The 23,055-nt window shown below is 32.8% G+C and overlaps 1 protein-coding gene across 1 annotated transcript in view; it reads left to right on the top strand.

The window, feature by feature from the left end:
* Nucleotides 1-6,710: 6,710 nt before the first annotated feature.
* LOC128988900 (arylsulfatase J) overlaps nucleotides 6,711-23,055 on the top strand; it is a 29,854-nt gene continuing 13,509 nt past the window's right edge. The window contains exon 1 of the mRNA XM_054410666.1: nucleotides 6,711-6,802. The gene's annotated coding sequence lies outside the window, so the exon portion shown is untranslated. The remainder of the gene's footprint in view (nucleotides 6,803-23,055) is intronic.

Here is a 23,055-nt window from a genome sequence, read left to right as displayed (position 1 = left end):
TTATAATCAAAATGGGCTATTTGTAAACTGCCATTGACAGATTGTGCTTATAAATTACTGATTCCTATCGTATGCAGACCTTTTAACCAAATCAAACTGATTGGATGACTTATTGTAAGCGTAGCATCTTTCATGTCATTTCACTATCTCAGTAACAAAGCGTAAGGTAGTAAATAGAATTTTAGACACTAGCGCAATCTGTGACTTGCACACTCAACTACGTTCTTTTTTAATAATTGTTGACAGTTGGTCCATATTAGAATAGATCCCTTCTTCAGTATCCAAAAGTCAGTACTACCATAGATAAGACATACTCCCTTAGTAGATTTCTCATCCTTATGGAACAGCTGAAGCCAATTTTATTGTTAATTCTGTAGGGAGCACTGTAAAGGTCGTGTCTTGTTTACTATTTGTTTCTTGTTATTGAAGTTATTTACAGCCTCGTTTAACCAAATAAAATGATCTAATCATAAACAATAACTCGTCCCCTAGTCATATAATCGTCCTGTAATCCAGCTACTAGGAGGTCACGAATTGTGGATATTTATTGGCATGCACTGTGGATGCGATGCTCCCTGTGTGGATTAACGTCCGCACTAGTGAGTACTACGACTATCCACAGTACTATCCTGATAATTAGACCAATTCATTAATTACAAGGAAAAATGTGGTTCGGATTCCACTATAAACTGAAGGTCCCTTTGTTGCCCATTAGCTGTATGGGCTATTAATTAACAGCTGTGCCTAAGGAATATGTCGGCCTTAGTCACTAACAAGACTACAAGATCGCGCCACTCATTCTACACTCATCCTTCACTCATATTTGGGTTAAAATACGCACATAGTTGTGTCCCCATCTTAAAAAAATGATAATTGATAAAACGAAACGGTAAAGTACAAATCATTAAATTAACCCTAAAATTATAGAAACAAAATTTTGTCAACACTAGCGATCAGTGTAAATCACCGGACATAAACTAGACACGAAAAGCAAGCTTCAAAATTTACTATGTGATGAGAAGTATACTGGTGTTGGTTAGTTTCTGGTTTTACTTACCCCGTTATTTTTTGCTGGTAGTGTGGCAAAAAGTATCATACACAACTTGCCTGCCAAGGTGTTAAAGGTACTTGCATTAAATCCTGGACTCGCCTTCGTGCTTATAACTACCTCCAGGTCGTGTAGCGTAATAAACTGTTTGATGATATACAAAAATTTTCGTGTACGTATGCACCTGCTACTACATAGAAATCAGTGAATGGGATTAGAAATTGTGAAATTGTATTTTGGGTTTATGGGACAATCTTTGATTTAAAGATTTCCCAGATGTTATTAAAAGATATGATATTGATCTTACGTGTTTTGTTTGGACTTGATTATTTACTTTTAAAACTTTTTTACAGTTCAGCCCACCCCAGTATTTAGATATTAGGAATATTATTTTCAATAGTGCTACTTAAAAGACTGTATGATATAAAATTTAAAGTTTAGTATGTTATTGGTGTAATTTGTTATTTCTAAGACAGTTTTAATTATAACTTAGAAATGTTAATGGTTTCAAAAATATCCATCCAAACATATTTGTAAAATAAATGGTAATTTTTTTCAACTGTAACCTTTGTTTTTTAATCATCCTAATATAGTTTTTAAGTTATAGTTAAATTAAATTGTTTTCTAGAGATGTTTTGTCCAAAAGTAGTCGTTAAAATATGCCTAGAAACAACACTTTTAACCATAGACAAATAGACAAATATAGACCGTCAAAGGAAGGTTCTGCGATGTGCCACTAGAGCTTCCTCAGTGTTGGTCGATTCGATGCCGTTGTCGACTCACTGTCTGCTACCAGCACTATCACCCTTGCAAACGCTACCAACGTATCAGACTATCTTTTCAATATGGGTAAAGTGTAAAATTCTAAAATCCCGTAATTTTAACAAAAAAGCCTTTTTATTAAATCCCCGGAAATTTTTTAAACACGGAAAAATAACGGAACAAAGTCCTACTCCCCGGATTCCGGGGAATTCTCCAGAAGTTGGCAACCCTGGCTCAAACTACCAACTTGTCATGGCAACGCTCGCTAGCGCTTGACACTGCAGCGGTTTGCGCCGAAACTACACGGCACTCCTAGCGGTGGACGCCAGAATATATGCTAATCGCAGCACTGCTGTCTGTCTATATTTAATTCTTTTGTCTATGCTTTGAACACAATACAATACTGCACTCCTTAAAGTACAATAATCGATCATCTAATTTTTGACAGAATACATGGACAAAACATAGGCAAACTCACAGAAAAGACTGAAAGACAATATTCAAATTAAATTAGGATTTATGTGATACAAAAGTTTTGATTGATATTGATATTGGAAAATTGGAGATATTTTATATGCTATCCTGTCCTCTCAGGCATCTAAAGAAAATAATTTTCCTTAAAGGAAATTAAGTTAGTAGGTACAAAGAAATATTCTATGGACTACACTGTGGTGAAAAATCAATTAAAAGATACTGTGTAACTATTGTTATTGTTGCCACAACTGAAGTGAGTTATTCACACAATTTTCCTTTGTATAAGCGTAAGCAAGGTAAATGTCTTGACAATCTTTTGGGGCTTAGTTCCTCACAGGGGTAGACTGGGCTGCCTGTCTACCTGCCACATGGCAGCTCCTACAAGGAAACTATAATTTTGCCAAGTTTGATCAAAATATAAACAAGCAAAATACAACATTTTTCAATATTCTCCATAAGGATAACATGGGAATTTTAAATTAAATTTTTTTTTCGCGGTTCCCGGCGTATTTCCACGCCGTACAAAAACACTTTGATATACTTAATTATTTGTTTTTTGAGCTCTTTAAAAAGGTTTAGAAAGAATAAATTGGGAAATTTTATGTTTTAAGGGTCAAAAATTAGAAAAACCAATTTTTACCCCATAAAACCCCGTTCCCACGGTCCGATCATGCTGGTTCGCAAACTCATTCAAGTTTATACCGCCTTACACCTTTAAGCTTTAAAGATATTTTTGATTTTGCTGTGACCACGGAAGATGTTCTCGATTATGCTGTGACTGCGGAAGATGTTATTGATTTTACAAGGACCATGAAGACGTTCACCTTTTCGCCATCACCACAAAAGATTTTGCCGTAACCGCAGAAGTGTCACAATTAAAAATTGGTAATGCCGGTGTATTTCATGAGTATTTACGCAAACAAATATAGTTTGTAACTATATAGTGTTAAACACTTCTAAATTGGTCTCATTTGTACTTATAATAAAAGAAAACGGCACTGAAATTTCCCGGCGAAACTCCAAAATTCTCGTATAGTTCCCGGTTTTCCCAGAATACTAGTCTGTAACAACCCTGGATTTTAAACACAAATTGTTGGTCTAAAACTGCTATTTTTTCAAGGTCTTTTTTAACAGATTTCCCCTTCCCCAGAACCCCCGTCCCGGTTCCGCCGCCAACAAAATTATACTAATCCACCATTGTAGGAAATTCCTATTCCTGATTTTCTTGTATAGGATCCTTACAGTGTACATGATAACAACAACAGTACAGTACTAATAAAATTTTTATAGTAAATAGTAATAATTAATGTTAGTATCAACAGTATAATAGCAATACTCTATTGTCAGTGCCAATAGAAACCGCCAATAGGGAACCGCTGAAGTAGAGTATAGTGATGAAAGATGAAAGCGCAGGCAGTGCCGACGCCGAGCAGGGAACCTAGAGAGTCGTGAAGGCGGAGTGATTTGAGTTGTCACGGGAGTGGCGCGAGCTCGTACAATAATTTCAAAACACAAACGACAAAATTGCTGTAGAAGTATTTATCCAATTTATCAGGTTATATGTCAGTGACCCTACTGTATTAATTCAAAATAGTGTAATAGTTTTCATTTTTTTAATTGCCATTTCAACTTTACAGCAAAATGTTATAATTGCGAATAGGTGTTTCCAAATTGACTTTTAAGTAATGTGATAATTATTTCATTAGCTTTTTGCGCTATTAGCTCTTAGTAGGAAGCCATCCTTTCTATAATCGTCCATTTGAATACTTATTTTAGAGATGTTTTATGGAAATAAATCACTTTCTGATTCTACCTTCAGGCCAACCTAAAATTGTCAAATTTAAATGCATCGAGAAAGTAAAGTGAAAGTGATTTTGTTCGGACAGGTTTAGGTTAGGTTTGTGACACTGGCGGTCTGCCATCTTCCATGTTCTATCGGTTCATGTTTTAATTAACCCCATTCCGGTCCGATCGACGATAAACAACGCCTGTAGACGTAGTTTTTCGCGGTTTGGCGGTAAAGAAGCAGCTTTCACGTATCGATCGAGAATCGATACTCGAGTCGGAATCGATTGAACAAGTCTCGAACAGCTGTTGAAGGAAAGTGTTGATTTATTTAGCCTAGTTTGAAAATTACGAGTTGTAGTTTTCTTTCCCATGTAGGTAGAAGTTGAATGGGGGCGGCTGTGGTTAGGTCGAACGATGAACTTTAAACTACCGGATGACCGATCACGTATAAGCACGGAAAACATCATGGACCCTAAATCTATAATCAAATGTCAAATTAAAACATTGAGAATTGCCCTTTCCATTTCATCGTCCATTTCATATTAGACGCTGGACGCTTCATCGTGAGACAATGGATCAGTCAAATAATAATTTGTCATTAGATAGATTTTACGACACGGCTGGGCACATTGAGGGGTGAATATCGAATTTCCCGCTGTCAGTAAATATATTTCTTCATACTGTTGATCTCGACAATGTGATTGTGGGAAGTCTAACTTTATAGAGTTTGTCTTTTACTTTCTTCCCAGACAAGTTGTCTCGTCGGTATTTAGGACTGACTAGGATAGGCGCGGAGACAAAACATTACACAATACAAATAGTTAGGCAACACACTGGTTTTGTGTTGTGTGCAATCTGATCCACAGGTCATTTTATTTTTGCCACATTCCAAAAGCTTTCTTACGATCTACATTGATTAAATTTATAATCCGTATTTCTTAATCCATCGATCAAAGGGAATTATGTTAAACGTATTTTTGAAAAATTATTTGAGACATAAATCGAAGAAAGGCTTTCATTAGATAAAACCCCTCTCAAATAGCCTAGATAAAATAAATGAAATATATTGGAAATGATGAAATGTAAATCAAGGGCAGTTGAACTCCGAAACTAGCTGTCTGTGATAAATGAGGACTGGCGATGAATGTGTGCTTGCCTATTTTATCGTAGTCTAGCTATTTTTTGCATCAATTATGGAGGCAACAAATTAAGAAAATGTTCTACCAATGTATGGCGAGGCTACCAGGGGACAAGAATTCGAAATAGTTAAATCAATAGTCAATGGTTGCATGAGTAAATACAATCACGAGGAAGATTATAACCAGTAAGTGACAGATTATAATAATTTATGTCAACAAAGAAAACTTAAAATAACCTAAATTTTCCAAGGGCACTAAAATCTTAAACATTCGTGAGCTATCAAAGAAGAACCATAGATAAAACATACTCCCTTGGTAGGTTGGTTGGTTTGGTTGGTCTATGGAATAAAACTCATTCATATACTTTTGCAGAATAATGTGTCATAATCAGTTACTTCTTCATTTCTTAGGATGTATTATTGATACTTTTCAATTGGTTGTTTAATATGAGCACTAATGTGAGCTATAAAGTGACCGAAATCATAATTCTGAAATTATACAACAATCAAATGATATGATAGGCAATCATAATAGGTCTATGTGTATCCGGGAAATAGTGATACTGATAAGGACCATGAGAACTTCTCCTATGACGTTTAATTCATCCAGCTATATAAGGGCAAATTTATAGTAGTCTAGTTTTATCAAAAAAATCTTTACAAGACTTAACGATTAAAAACCTGAGTTTATAACAAACTAACTATTAGATTAAAATAATTTATTTTCCTAAAATTCAATATGCATATTAGTATAGTTGGAAAAAAGCTTGCCACAATAGACTACTCTTGTGAATAGCTTTATAAACGACGTGTCGGTCTTAAGCTCGTACATCTCAGAAATTCAGTACGGTAGCTTCAAGAATAGAACCAACACTTTCGCTTGTTAACGGAATCTGTTGTGTTGACGGAAAACGAAATGCCGTCAGTTAGAGGCGCAAGTGCTAAATTTGTAAATTAAAATTGTAGTCGTCTCGTAGCATAGTTTTTCCAATTTCTGTAAACCTACTATTGTAATTGTACATTATATTTATCCCGTCTCACTACGAGAGGGACATTTTAACTTGCATGGACTGTGGCCACTATAAAATAGGTGGAGGAGTTTTCTTGAGTGGTACTTCTGAACCGGCTTGTTATTTTGGAGAGTACAAAATTTCCTGTACAAATTTAGCAGTTACTGATGACATTTTACCTTCAAGCCCATCTTAAACTGTAGTTCTTCATACTTATCCATGAATTCTCTTAAAGAGGATATATTCTTCTGGCACATCTGGGGTCTACTAAAAGCTGTGTGACAATCTGTGCGTAACTTCGACATTAAATACTTTTTAGTTGAAAAAAATACTTTCTACACTTGAATTTAGTTGGAGTTTTTTACTGAAACCGATGGAATAAAACAATTGTAGACCTATTCATGATGTCACCGTACACCGTCACACCGTCTCGCCTTATCAATGCGCAGTGTCGGAGCTGCACTCTTGCGCAGTTGGTAGGCTTGGACACTGCGCACTGGCACTGTATACTGTATTATCACATTGGTCTCGCTCGTCGCTCACAGCAGGCAGTACCGTGGGACCACAGCATCCAAACAGCTGGTAAGTCACACATCAGTGTTGCCAATTAACTGTAAAATATAACAACGATAGAAGATATCATTGTTGACAACATGTTATCAGTAATATATATATATATATCAGTATTATATATAATCACTAGTTACTGTATTAGATCTATAGGTGTAAAACTAACTACACAATCTATATTATTAAAAGAATTTGTTGAATTTTTGTGTGCAGAAAATCGACCCCTAATTCTTATAGGCATTGGGTATCGATTTAAAGCTCTTATCTTCTAGATATGCCTTTTGCGGGCTTGAATGGTTCATGATATCTCATGAAAGTCGTCCTACAGGGTTTTACAATTTCGGAGTTTGTGCTGAATTCTGTTGTCAATAATCTGTACTGTTTTAAGTTTACATTTCTTTACATCAAAACAGATGGTCATAATACAATTTTGTTTACATCCATACGAAAATAGGGGTTTTGGGTAGTCGGTGATGTTTCAGTGAATTCATAGTAAAATATTGTAATGTTATTTGTTTTAAATGTAAAGAAGAAAATTACTTGCGTTAGATTTCGTGTTTTCATAGTATGTTTCATTAGTATTTGTAATTTTTCTAAGATACCTCAAAGAAATCAATTTTAATGTCAAGTTTGAGGTTTGAACGGGTCATCTGAAATTTATCTGGAAATAGTAGTTAATTTTATATTTCAATAATTAGTAAATACTGTACAAATAATATTTCACCTCGTTTATGTATTTTATATACCTATAATCTCATCATATACAATTTTTTCGTAAATTATGCTTTCAAAAAACAGAATTATTTCGAGTCTTATCTTTTGGTTTTATACTAATGGGAATTCCGTTGTGTGTATTCACTTTCCAGGTTATGGATAATGGGTATGGTATGGATTTAGCTAGCTAAAAATTATTAAAATAAGAATTACACGAAGATATGTTTTAAATAAAAAACGTAACTACTCAAATCAATAGACATTAATGATTACTGTACTTTTAAGTAAGCCGTGTACTACCCTAATTATTTATACGTTATTTTATTGTACTCATTGTTTACCTTAAAGCTTTACTAGTTTTACTACTTTCTTACACCAACCTAATTTCTATGTAATTCAGAAAACTGTATTATATTAATGGAAAATCCAATTTACCTATCACAAAACCGCCATTGTGACCCCAACTAATTCAATTTAACATTTATCTTAAGGCCAGTCACACTCGCTGTTGGTTGCATCTAGACCGAGCTGCCTACAAATTACACTACAATAACTGTCAATTGGGATGGTAATTCGTGGTAACCTCAAACAGCTCAGTTGAACCAACAATTACTCCCCTTATCTTCACCTTTAACTGCATCTTGGTAGACAAATAATCTGAGATTATAAAATAACAATGCAACAATGAAACAGCTGATTATGATGTAATGTGTACCTTTGCTTTATTTGCAAAATAGTCGGAACTTAATTTACATTGATCGTAGACAAATAATCTGAGATGACAAAATAACAATGCAACAATGAAACAGCTGATTATGATGTAATGTGTACCTTTGCTTTATTTGCAAAATAGTCGGGACAATATTTACATTGATCGTCGAGTGAGTTGTTTTGAGAATTGGATTTATAAGGTAGGGTTGAGTTTAGTTTGTTCTAATATTTTACATTTGTGATACTTACTTGTGACAAACAGCTGAAACAGCGAGTTTTGTTTTACGTATGTGCGTTTTATACACCACGAAATTTAACATTTAATGGTTAGATACAGTTTTGTCTGTAACAAGAAGGCTTAAGTTTATTTTATGTTTGTCCACATTCGTTAGCAATCATTATGATTATTGTATTTATCATTACAATATAATTATCAGAGATGGGGACGACACATGGGTGCATATTTGAATCTTTATTCTAAAATATTTCACATCATCAATTATGTTTGTAACCTATATTTTACTATCATTATCAATTGAGATTGGGACGACGCTCGACAGATGTTTAACAATGTATTGACTGCCAACTGCATCATCACAGTTGGCGATTAATATTTAACCGCACGTGAATAAAACAACGATATCCAAGAAGTTTAGGTTTGAAAATTCCTTTATTGATGTTCGCAGCAGGGAACATATATATCGTTAATAACTTTTTACTACCTTTAGAATGGTACTTTTCGACATATTTTACCTATGTTTGTAGGTCAGTCATGATAACCCTCAACGTTTGATTATCGATGTGGGAATATGTCACAGCCTTCCTAAAAAAAATTAAGAAATGTATAGCCTATTTTATAACAACCCTTTTTGTGACAAAACAGTGAATAACAGTTGTACAACGTTTATTATTATTGTAAACATTCACTGGTATTTTAAGTGGCAGAACTACGGGACAAACCACACGACGCTTATATACTTTGGTTCTTAATAGTGTCATAAATATTACCACTTACATATTATACGAATAAAATTGAATAACCTCTGCTAGTGGTAGCTATAAACCTTCAAAGTGACCAAGCTGTAAAAATCGTTCATTTTCCAAACCGATGTTCTATGGCAGAAACCGCAAGTTAAATTCAACATGGTCAATTTGTTTCATTGAGTAATACAGTTAGTGAAATTTTGCGAAAATTATATTTTATTTCAATGTTTGTATTCTATGTACAAATTTACGGAGAAGTTTTCCATATGTTTTCAACTTAAATTACCAGGGACGTCGTTTTTTTTTTAAGTTTGGTAGGTTTTTTACTGAAAACCTAAATTATCGATATCAAGTGACTCACTTTGACCTTTCATCATACTTCGAAACATTTGTCATGGGACAATAGCAATGTTGGATTTGCCTTTACCAAAAGGTTCTATTATCCAAAATCCAGCCAAATTCAGTGCCGGCGCCTCGGCCTTGAGTGTGGTCTGTCTCACAGTTCGCTCGGGGGTTCGAGGGTCGAGTCCACCACGATCTGAGTTTTACAATAGGCATTACTTCACCGATGATGAGTCATCCGCGGTATCAGGATGTGGCTGAAGGAGGGGCGGGTGGGATACGACACGAGAGATAAGCGATATCAGCTAGCGATATGAGCGATATTGCTCGTCACCAGTCGCAGATGTCATGTAAATTGAGAACGGGTGGATGCGATAAGATCGATAAGTGATATTATTGTTCATCAGTAGCTAAAATCGTATATAAGGCAATGCGATGCTTCTTTTGTCTGTAAAGTTTGTTAAACCAACTTTATACTTTGTCAAATAACTATGCCTAAATCCATGTAAAAATTAATTAGTTACCGTCCAATCTTGGTTTTACAGTGTCTTTTTAACATGTAAAGGTTTTAACACCCTTAATACTACCTATCTAATATATTACCTAAAACGTTAAAAAAATCGCAGTTACAATTTACCTCCGCAAACTTTGGTGAGGTTTTAGTTAGGTTATGTCCTTTTATATCTTTCAATATGATATGTCCGTGTCAAAAGAAAACAAGAAAGAAAATTCCGTGTAAGAGAAAATTGTCAAAACTAGCGCATACTTTTGAAACATAATCGAAGGTAAAAGTGTCCGTTGTGTTATGACTTTTGATTGGCTGTATGCATATCGGCGTATCTCAACTGAAACAATAGGCTGTAACAATGCTGTAAACACGCGCAGTAGATTATTGCTCATCAGCTGATAATTTATCTCCAACTCGCTATGTTAATAACAGCCAATCAAATCGCCGCATTTCATTTTACGCTCTGAAAACGTTATAAGAATGCGCATTTTTCTGCATTTACTTTTCACTTTTATCGTTGTTAATTGTAGAAAGATATTAATTAACATAACCAGCTGATGAACAGTGGACAATACTAGTCAACAATGCACTATGTTTAACGAACGTACCGAATAAATTAATATTGTTTCCATTGGCCATTAACCTATTTTTTAAATTGTAAAATCGGATGTGTTGTACATTGTACAATTTGAATGTACGGTACGTTTCGTGTATGTTTGAATGGGCTGATCACGCTTTATAATTTCAGAGGGCAGTCAATATTCTATTTGGCTAAAATAGTTTCAAAGTTAGCGAAGTAAAAAGAAATACATACATACAATATTAATGGTCACATTAATATGTGAGCCAAATCACTTCCAATTGAGTTGAGTCGGTTATCAAGTGTTGTATTTTATGTTTTACCGATTAGGTACTAAAATCTTACTAATATTATAAATGTGAAAGTTTGTGTGTTTGTTTGTTTGTTTGTTTGATTAGATCCACTGTTTCAGTTGATGTCCTTATTTGTATATATTATGGCCACATTCATAGCTATTTGTCCTATGGTACCTCACTGTGGGCCAACAGTTTTTATGCTAACAGGTTGCTCTTTACTTTACAAAAGAAGGCGGTGAGGTTAATTTGTAGTGTGAATAGAAGAACACATTGTAAGCCCCTTTTTGTGGGTCTTAACATTCTCACATTTCCATCTTTGTATGTTTTGGCAAGTTTGTTATATGTAAAAGAAAACATTTCTCACTTTGAAAAGATATCTGATGTGCACAACTACTGTACTAGATCAAAAGATAATCTGTCTACACTAAGGCATAAGTATACAGCCACTCAAAATAGTTTTGAGTACCAAGGTGTTAAAATGTACAATTTCTTGCCTGCATCCATCAAAAACCTGTGTGTTTTAAAATTCAAACATGCTATAAAAACTACTCTAACCCAGGCTTGCCTGTATAAACATGAAGAGTACTTTGGTTTAGAGTTTTAGATATTTTAGTTGCCAGAGCCATCTTGATTGTTTTGTTTTTATTTTGACGATTGTCATGAACTTTGTACATAGTTTTAACGACAATAAATCATTTCATTTAATTTCATTTCATTTGAAGTTCAATCACGCATAAACCACTGGACGGATTGGGCTGAAATTTTGCATGATGATAGCTCACATTTCCCGATTAACATATAGCTGCATATTCTTATCTCAAAAATCCTTTCGGGCTCCGCCCCAGTGGCTCTGTAGTTCCCAAAGAGTATTGAATTAAAATCAGCTGATTCAACTAAAAAAGTTGGTTTTTTGATATACAAAAGCATTAAAAAGTTATAAGATTTACCAACAGAGTGCAGCACTATATTTTTTTTTTCATTTATGTAAACAGCTAATTTGAACTAGGCAGCAACAAAAAACTGTGATACGCAATGAGAGCTGTCAAAGAAGAATTGTTTACAGCTATGTTTATGTCTTTAATGTCATGAATAATTTGTGATTTTTTGTGAATTCGTAATAATTTTTTTTTTATTGTTTAGGTGAAGTGGTAGAACATTATGGCTATGGTAGATGTGTAATACCATTAGTATACCGTCAATTTAAAGAAGCAAATTTTATCAAACTTTGACCTCCCCCATTGCAAACGCAAAACAACTGCAATTAGCATTTTAAACTAAGCCAACCCCGTAAGGACGGGTACTCTGCTATAGTATTTAATAAATTTACTTTTATTTTCTAGTAAGTTATGTGTCATGTTTTTTGTTTATGGATAACACTTTTTGCATTGTGTTTCACATGATTACCACAGATTTATGATAAAAAAAATATTTGTCATCACCTTTTTCGATTGCCGTGTAGGCCCTAATTAACGCTATTAGACTAGGAAACTTTACCCATGTAAATTCCGCAGGCAATAGATTCTAAAGATATGTTGAAATCATTATTGTCGGGACAAAATAAGTTACTCAACAAGTACAGTACTTGAAACTATAGTTACTTATTGTTTGTTATGGAGATTCCAAGGATGTCCGTGCAGCTTTTTGTTTGTACTTTTGTTATAGGCTAACATTTGTCTGGTGAAGAACCGGGAGAGGCGCGGTGTTGAAATACTAGACCTATCTAGAAAGATAAGACACATGTTACTCGTTTACAAGGGGCTCCTGTGGTTGGTTTTTTTAAGTTTGTTTACTCTTTAGTAGTTTTTTATTGACTCGTACTTAAAATTGCATTCTTACAGTGTTTTCTTTACTGGGATTTTCTATTCAAAGTAAATTGTATATTACAGGCAGAAGTAAGCACAACCAGTGAAATGTGACGCAAAATCTACTTCAGTAACCAAGATTAAACTCAGTTGACATAGTATTTGTGTAGTTCCCACAGATTTAGCTGCAAATTTTAGCTTCTGAGCAAGTGGAATATGGGATTTCCAGCTAAAAACCCTGTTTCTATTAACAAGATCACAAACTCACTCGTCTTTATTCAGTCAAAACATTCACGATTAATTGCAATTAGTAGATATAATACCAGAATATGACCCCACTTTCGGCGTTTTAGAGGCACTTTTAGGGCACTTTTTATAGGGGAAAAATGAGAAAAAAATGGAAGAGCTTTTTTTGGCCACTTTTTTTAAAGACCCAGCTCTCGACCTATACACCCCTATATAAATTTTCTACTTTTGTTAATACTAAAAATCACGTCTGGAAATGGTGAGCTTTTTATGGCCACCTGGATCTCGTCCAATACAAGCCTATATAAATGTTCAAACTCCATTAAAATTTCAAATCCACATCCATTCCCATGTATATTTTCAAAATCATGTGAGGTTTGTGCGCGAACTCGGGCACGCTTATGGCTATGTGTAAACTATGCCTGACTCAAATGAATGACTGTGAGTGTAACCTAATGACCCCAATCAAAACCAATTGTCAACATTCTCTGTCTGTCTGGCGCCAGTCTGTCTGGGGCAGGTTTAGACAATTACCAAATATGTTTGATTGATTGACCTCAATTATTCAATTGTTCAATTTCCATTGTTAAGTTCTAAATTAATTTAGACAATTTTGTGGTATATAAGGGGGGCATTCTACGGAATCATCACTAACTCTTCCACCTGGATCTTCTTGTTATGGTAAGTCTTTGACATCTAAGCTAGACTAATGTAATATGTTGTCGCGTGTCGGGTCATGGGATCAATTGGTGACGTAATTGATGCTTGTACTCATAGGCCTACTCTGTATTTCTTTTAACTTAGGAGTGTAGCTAATTTCCCGAGTCCATTTTTCAAAACTTAGCCGAATTGAGTCACTAAGGAACTTGTAAAAAATGTATATAAGTCTATTTTTAAACACTTAGAGTATTTTGAACAGTCACTAAGGAACTTAAAATGTATATAAGTCTATTTTAAAAAACTTAGCCAAATTCACTCATGACTTTGAGTCAAAAGTTTGCACAAGTTATTATTTAAAAACTTAGCCGAATTATACTCACTATATAATTTTGTCGAGTTCCTTTTAACATAGGTAACATAGTCTTCTCTATAACTAACACTCACTCTGTATATATGTAGACTCAGCATTCTGAATTGCTAAAAAGTATTTTTACTTAAGATTTTGGATTTAGTTTTGATTTAAAAAATTGCAATTGCCAAATTTTATTGTATGAAATTGTTTTGAATATTAAAATTTAAAATTCTGATTTAAATTATTATTTCCCATTAATTGAAATTGTCTAAAATGTAATTTCCATCATATAGAAGATGCTAACTTTGTTTTTTAGTTACATGTCAACTGTGTGCTGCTTCTCTATCCAAAAAAATAACTTATTTTGTTATTACTATTTTTAAGTGAGTCAAAATTGTGCACAAGTTATTATTTAAAAACTTAGCCAAACTTCATGCAACGGGGGACTTTGAGTTAAAAGTGTGTACAAGTTATTATTTAAAAACTTAGCCAAATTCACTCACGGGGGGGGGACTTTGAGTCAAAAGTGTGCACAAGTTATTATTTAAAAACTTAGCCAAACTTCATGCACCGGGGGACTTTGAGTCAAAAGTGTGCACAAGTTATTATTTAAAAACTTAGCCGAATTATATTCACTATATAATTTTGTCAAGTCTCCTTTAAAATAGGTAACACTCACTCTGTATATATGTAGACTCGGCAATCTGAATTGCTAAAAAGTATTTTTTATTTAAGTTTTTGGATTTAGTTTTGATTTAGAAAATTACAATTGCTAAATCTTATTGTATAAAATTGTTTTGAATATTAAAATATAAAATTCTAATTCAAATTATTATTTCTCATTAATTGAAATTGTCAAAATGTAATTTCTACTATATAGAAGATTCCAACCTATTTTTTAATTACATATATAAAAATGAAGACTACATGTCAACATTGTTTTGCATCGCTCTCCAAAAAAAGCAACCTGATTCGCCACTACAAGGTAATACATAAAATGAAGGTGAAACTGTGCAAAGTTTGTGATATAATCTGTGATAATAACATGGCTCTAAAATCTCATATATTACAAACTCATAAGACTTGTAATTTCTGTAAAAGAAATGTTGTTGGTCATTTTAAAAGACATGTAAATTCTTGTAACAAATGTCCATATACAATGATTAAATTTGTTGGTGAATCGATTAAAACTGAACTTAAAAGTACTCTTCAGTCTTGTCCTCTACCAATAAAATGGACTTTAGTAAGGAGAATCAAATTTTTAAAATATACAATAGATCAAAATGGAAAATTAGTTAATGAGAAAGAATGTATTGCAGATTTTAGAAGCCTTACTACCTTAACCATTGAGAAGAGAGATTTAAAGCCTCAAATTGAAAATGCCCTTTTAAAGATTGACGCTTCCATACACAAATATCAAGCCGAAGGCAGTGGATGGATTTATGACCATACTAAATATTGGCAGTTGCACGTTTACAAGTATAAGCCCCTAACTCCAAAGTCATACATTCCCACACCAAAAAGTATTAAATTGACAAAAGCAGTTTTAAATATAAAGAATGTTGATAATAAATGCTTCCTTTGGTCAATTTTAGCAGCTTTACATCCAAGGAATGCTAAACATGCTAATAGAGTCTCTAACTATGCACCCTACGTAGGTAAGTTGAACATGACAAATATAAAATATCCCGTAAAAATATCTGACATAGATCAATTTGAAAGAAAGAATAATATAAGTGTTAATGTATTTGGAGTTGAAGACCAAAAATTTATATATCCATTAAGAAGAACCAAACTGAATAGTAACACTCATATAGATCTATTATTATTACAACAAGGTCGTAAATCACATTACTGTTTAATTCGTGATTTTAATAGGTTAATGCTACGGTCAACAAAAGATAACAGTAAAAAGCATTTTTGCAAGTTTTGTTTACAACATTTTTACACCAAAGATAAATTGGAGTGTCATATAACATATTGTAAAAACTTTGATGTCCAACGAGTGGAAATGTCTAAACAAGATACATTACAATTTAAAAATTATAAATATCAACTTAAAGCCCCATTTGTAATTTATGCTGATTTTGAGTGCTTTATAAACTCTAACAACCATACTCCATCTGGATTTGCATTTGTCGTAGTAAAAGATTCTAAGATTATTTCTGAAGAGTTATATAGTGGCAAAAATGTTATGGATGTGTTTTTCGAAAGGTTGTTTGAGACTTATGACTTCATTAAAAATCAAATGGCAATATATATCCCCCTTGTAATGACTCCTGAGCAAGAGGCATCTTTCCAAAACTCAACACATTGTCATATTTGTGAAAAGCCTCTATATTTTGATAGGGTACGGGAACATTGTCATTCAAATGGCCAATACCGTGGAGCTGCCCACAATGATTGTAATTTAAACTATAAAGTAACAAAGAAAATACCAGTATTCTTTCATAACTTAAAAAATTACGATGGACATTTAATTATGCAACACTTGGGAAAGTTTAATCGTAAATTAAATTGCATAGCCAAAGATATGGAAAAGTACATTTCATTCTCTGTTGATGATTTAGTATTTTTAGATTCCTATAACTTTCTGTCCCTTCCATTATACAAATTAGCTTCCAATTTAAATACATTTAGATTCATAGACAATCCACTACTACAACGCAAAGGCGTATTTCCCTATGAATATATGACAGGACCAGATAAGTTTGCAGAGTCTCTACCTCCAATTGAAAAATTTTACAGTACTTTAACTAAAGAACATATCTCTCCCATCGAATATGAACATGCTAAAAATGTCTGGACCCATTTTAATATACATAATTTACAAGAATATCATGATTTATATCTTAAAACAGATGTATTGCTACTGGCTGATGTGTTTGAGACATTTAGAGACCTGTGTTTAAAGGATTACAAACTTGACCCCGTACATATGTATTCACTTCCAGGACTAACATGGGAAGCTTGTCTTAGAATGACTGGTATAAAATTACAATTATTTCAAGATATTGACATGCATTTGTTCATAGAAAGTGCAATCAGAGGAGGAGTCAGTATGATTTCTACACGTTACGCTAAAGCCAATAATAGATATATGGGCAAACATTATGATCCCAATCAAGAAAGTGTGTATTTAATATATTTAGATTGTAACTCGCTATACTCCACAGCTATGTGTGAGACACTACCCGTGGATGGATTTCGTTGGACGAATGAGATAGACTACAAAAACAATCAAAATGATGAGTTTGGATATATCTTAGAAGTTGATTTAAAATACGATAAAAGCTTACATGATTTACATAATGACTATCCATTAGCACCTGAGAAAATGAATGGCAAATTAATACCTAATTTAAATGACAAAACTAAATATATTTTACATTATAAAGCATTACAAAAATATGAGGAATTAGGTTTGGTTGCTACAAAATACTATAGAATTTTAAAATTTAGACAATCAAAATGGCTTGCACCCTATATTAATTTTAATATTGAAAAACGCAAATGTGCTAAAAATGATTTTGAAAAAGACTTTTACAAATTGTTAAATAATAGTCTCTTTGGTCGAACAATTATGAACCAACGCAAGTTTCGTGATATATATCTCAAGGATGAGTCACTATTAACAAAATATGTCACTAATCCAAGGTTTGACTGTAGCAAAAAGTTCGATAACAATTTACATGCTATACATTTAAATAAATTAGTTGTAAAGTTTAATAAGCCGATATATTTGGGAATGACCATTTTGGATATTAGTAAAGTAATAATGTATGATTTCCACTATAATTATATGTCAAAATTTAAGAACAAAAGATTTCTTATGACTGATACAGATTCTTTAATGTATTCTATAGTTACAGAGGACTTTTACAAGGAAATAGAAAGTGACTTGCACTATTTTGATACCTCTGGATATAGTAAAGACCATTTCTTATACTCTGATAAAAATAAAAAAGTCACAGGCAAGTTCAAAGACGAATTAGATGGTCATATTATGTATGAATATTGTGGTTTAAGACCAAAGTTATATTCTTATATTCCTCTAAAATGGTTATATGAAGAAGACAAGCAAGCTTTAGAGGTGAAGAAAGCTAAAGGAGCTGATGGTGCTACAGTTAAACATCTCCTTAGACATCAACATTATTTGAACTGTCTTGCAACTGGGCAAGATTACTATGAGAATGTGACAAGAATTAAATCTACAAATCATCATCTTCAAACCTTAACCATGAACAAGAAAGTACTATCATTTGACGATGACAAGAGGTTTATTCTAGAAGATGGCATCAATACGCTTGCGCTTGGTCACTATAAAATTGATCAAACATAAATCTATATTTGCCATTATTCTTTGACCTTTCTTTGTCTATTACAAAAAAGCCATATTTAGTTTTATCCCAGCATTGGTGGCAGAGATTTCTAAATTGGTTAAATGAAAAGTCATTACCAACATGATTGTTATATACATGTTTTAAATTTAAATCATCTTGTTTAAATAATATTAGGAAATTTACATTATCACGTAAATGTTTGTGTACTTTGCTGTAAGATTGACACAAGTAAAAACAGTTAATATTTTTATGTCGACCCATTGAAAAAAATTGTGTAATATTTTGACTATTTATGTCATCAAATACAACAACTGACTGTGATTTTACATCATTTGGTGTGATTTCACAGTCAGTACACGTGTGTAATTTCACTTCGTCACACAAACTAAATATTTCAATTATTTTTTTATATTTTTCTTGTTCTAAAGATTTAGATATTAAATATAAGTTTGTAAATTTTAATCCTTCCTTTCTTACAATTAAATTGTAAATTACAACCGTCTTCCCACTTCCACTTGGACCACAAATAACACATCGAATATTGGTAGGAAATAGACCCAACTTCTTTGGTATATTTTCCTTAGTATGTACTATTTTAAATTTATGTTTTTGTTGAATAAAAGACATTTTTTATATAATAAAAATGGTGAAAAATGATAATAAGAAAACATGTAAAAAAGGCAAAGGTTTATTCTTAAAGCCTTACAGGGGTCGAGGGCTATTGAATACTCTTATAAATAATCTTCCATTTCCACTTCACATACCATCATATCGGTACTGTGGACCTGGAACGAATATACGTCAAAATCTAGCCAAAAATGTACCTCCAAAAAATAAGTTAGACTCTTATTGTAAAGAGCATGACATATTCTACATGAATAATCCCGATACCGCTGCTCGGAACAAAGCAGACATGAGATTAGCAGACTTAGCTTGGACTAGAGTAACAGCGAATGACGCAAATCTTGCTGAAAGAGCTGCAGCTTATGCGGTGACAAATTTGATGAAGGCAAAAGCAAAAATGGGAATGGGATTAAAATTTAATAAAAAAGATGGACAACTACCAGCTGTTAGAGGCCGCAAAAGACGTGCCTCACTTCCGGGGGGTGTACCTAAAAAACGAGCTAAAAAATCTAACACCAAAAGTAAAAGAGTGCGGAATAGTTAATTTAGACAGTTCATCTGGCACACATTGGACAGCATATTGTAAAAATAAAGATATTGTAATTTATTTTGACCCATTTGGAATCCAACCTCCAAAAGAAGTAATTAAATATTTTGAGGGACATAAAATATTCTATACAACCGATCAAATACAAGATTTAAATAGTTCTATTTGTGGAATTTTATGTTTATCATTCATAAAAAATTTTTGTTTATAAAAATGGATTCATTTACTATAACATTTTCGGGTACAGAGCCAGAGCTAAAGTCAGTGTTCTTTCCTCCCATAGAATTAAATGATGATTATGTAATTGGATTAGTTGATTTTCAAAGTTATAATTCTATATTTAATGTGAAAAAACCTCTAAATACTTTAACATATTACAAAGTAGAGAAAAAAACATTACCAAAGGGAGAGATCTTAGTTGATGATTTAAACCAGTTATTAGATGGTAAACTTAAAGTTATAATACATAAAAATGGAGAAGCATTAATTAATACTAAAGTCAAACTTTTATTCAAAGGGCTTATTCCAAAATTAAATAAACTTAAAGGCAACAAATTAACCATTGGAGAAGGTGATGATGTTTTCTATTATGACCACAAAGCTCCAGTTACAATAGAAATTTCTGAAGGAACATATGAGGTGGTTGAGCTTGCAAAGGAAATTCAAAAGCAAATCCCAGACTTTTTCCTTACAGCTAATAATAAAACTATGAAAGCGACATTACTTTCTAGCCACGTGTTTGATTTTACAAAACCATGTTTAGGGTCTGTTTTATTGGGATTTAAAGGTGTTTCTACTCCTGGTGTACAGTTTGAATCTACAAATAAAATAAACATTAATAATGTAAATGTGATTAGAGTAAAATGTAATATTGCAAACGGGTCCTATTTAAATGGAAACAAATCACACACCATACATAGCTTTTATCCAGAAGCTCCTCCTGGCTACAAAATTATTGAAGTTCCAAGAAATATTATATATTTTCCTGTAAATAAGAGAAGTTTAGATGTTGTCAGTATTACATTTGCCGATCAGCATGACAAGGCAATTGACTTTAATGGAGAAGAAACTACAATTACTTGCCATATAAAAAAGATATGAGAATTTATAAGAATTTATCTATAAGTATACAAAATGCTAGGTTCCTACGATCAATAGGACTAAAGTTAAAATTTTCTATTAATAAAAATGGAAGATTTTCTAGACGTTACAGGGAAATCCCAATTCGACGATAGTGTGGTTAAAATTACAAATCACTCCTATGTTCCCCATAACACTTTAGCAATAAATAATTCTGATGAAATTCGAATATGTATTAATAATCAAGATTTGCTAACTCTCCCATGTAGGAGTTATCTGTATATTAAGGGAGAAATTGAAAATCATGATAAAGGTCATTTTATAAATAATGCATTTGCATTCTTATTTGATGAAATTAGATATGAAGTCGCAGGTAAAGAAATAGACATTGTAAGAAACCCAGGAATTTCTAGTCTTATGAAAATATTGAGCTCTTACAATAAAACAACTAAATTGTCAAATGTGGCATTTGATTCTGACACGAATTTAAAAGAGTTCCATAAAAGTGGCAAGTTTAGTACTTGTTTGCCATTAGAACTGTTAATGGGTGTATTTGAGGATTTTAATAAGGTATTAGTAAATGTCAAACAAGAATTGGTGTTGAAAAGATCCAAAAATGATTTGAATTGTATATTAACAACCACTAGTGCTCCAGCCAGTGGTACTGCTGATGCAATTCCCAAAATTATACTTAACTCAATTCAATGGGTGATGCCACATGTAATACCATCAGATGGGGAGAAGTTACAATTACAAAAGATGTTATTGCAAAATAAAAATTTGCAAATTGCATTTAGAAGCTTAGAGTTGCATGAACTTCCATCATATCCCAATACTACAAGACATACATGGTCAGTAAAGACATCTTCAAGTTTGGAGAAGCCTAGGTATATTATATTTGGTTTCCAAACAGCTAGGGATAATAGTGCACGAAAAAGAACTGATGAATTTGATCACTGTAAGTTAAAAAATCTCAAAGTATTTCTAAACTCTGAATATTATCCTTATAGTGATTTAAATCTCGACTTTGAAAATGGAGATGTCTCTAAAGCTTATGAGATGTTTATGAGGTTTAGAGAGACTTACTATAATACTATCCCAGATCCTATGATTAGTAGGGCTGAGTTCATGAAGAAATATCCACTAATTGTAATAGACTGTTCTAGACAGAACGAAACAGTGAAGGAAGGAATTGTTGATATTAAATTAGAGATTGAAACTGCAGAAAATGTACCAGCAAATACATCTGCATATTGTTTAATAATACATGATAAAGTGTTTGAGTACAATCCTTTGTCAAATGAGATAAATAAAATGTAAATAAAAGATGAAAAACATTCAACAAGAATTGGTTGACTCTGCAAATCAAATACGAGAGAAATATAGAGCTTTAAAACGTGGCAAGTTTCTAGAGGCTGAAGAGAGGTTTCAAACATTCCAACCTTTAATAGAGCCATTACAAGAATTAAAAAAAATCGCCAAAACAGAGAGGCCTCGAATGGAGATTCTCCCAATGACTCCATCTAGAATACCAATAATACCAAGATTACAACCATTACAGCAATCCACCCCACAGAAATTAGATTTTGGTCTTTTAGCATCAGACTATTTAGGAAATTACCTCAGTAAAAGTAGTATGACAGACACTACATATGGTATTAGACGAGAAGCAAATAAATTTTTTATTGGAAATAAGGAAGTTGACATTGCCAATGATGATGTTACAATTGCAAATAAAACCTACAAGGGGACAAAAGGTTTGTGGCAATTGTTAACTTTAAAAGAACCTGAGGATTATACTCCGGCTGATTTGCAAAATTATAAAGAAATTTTGGAAGCTACAAATGGACATTTAAAGAGTTACAAAGATGGTGCACCAATTTCAAGTAATAGACATACTAAATATCTTAATATAATTAAACCTCTATTTAAGTCTGTTGGTGAAGGTTTGAGACAAGTGACTGGTAATAAAATAGACTATATTTATTGGGATGATCCTAATGAGCTTGTAGATAGGTTAAGACTTCTTTGGCTAAGTCGCCAAGCCGGTAACTCAGGAGTGGATAATGAAATAGATTCCATTATTGAGGAATTGAGAGAAAGTGGAATTATTTACTAAATAAAAATATGTTTATAGATAAATTTTATCGTTTATATAATCCATATAATAAGCCTGCAGAACCCAGGGCTAGTAGTGAACCTACTTTAAATTTACAAGACGATAGTTGGAATGGTTTAAACCGTAAAATTGGTAACGTTAAAGATGGGGAGTTTGTAGATGATGTATCAACTTTGGGACAGACATTAACTAGAAAAGGTGATGTCTTCTTACAAGGTAGAACTAAATATGAGTTTTTAGAATCTAAGAATAAAAATTGGAATGCTAAAAAACAGAAAATTACTAATGTGGAAAAGGGTGAAAGTTTAGATGATGTGCCCACTTTACAACAGACTTTAATACGAACAGATGGTGGTA

Source organism: Macrosteles quadrilineatus, unplaced genomic scaffold, assembly GCF_028750875.1.
Source record: "Macrosteles quadrilineatus isolate MER2022 unplaced genomic scaffold, UCM_ALF_1.0 Scaffold_3__2_contigs__length_128488019, whole genome shotgun sequence".
Lineage (NCBI taxonomy): Eukaryota > Metazoa > Arthropoda > Insecta > Hemiptera > Cicadellidae > Macrosteles > Macrosteles quadrilineatus.
Note: the sequence above shows the minus strand (reverse complement) of the source record. Positions and strands in the feature narration are given on the sequence as shown.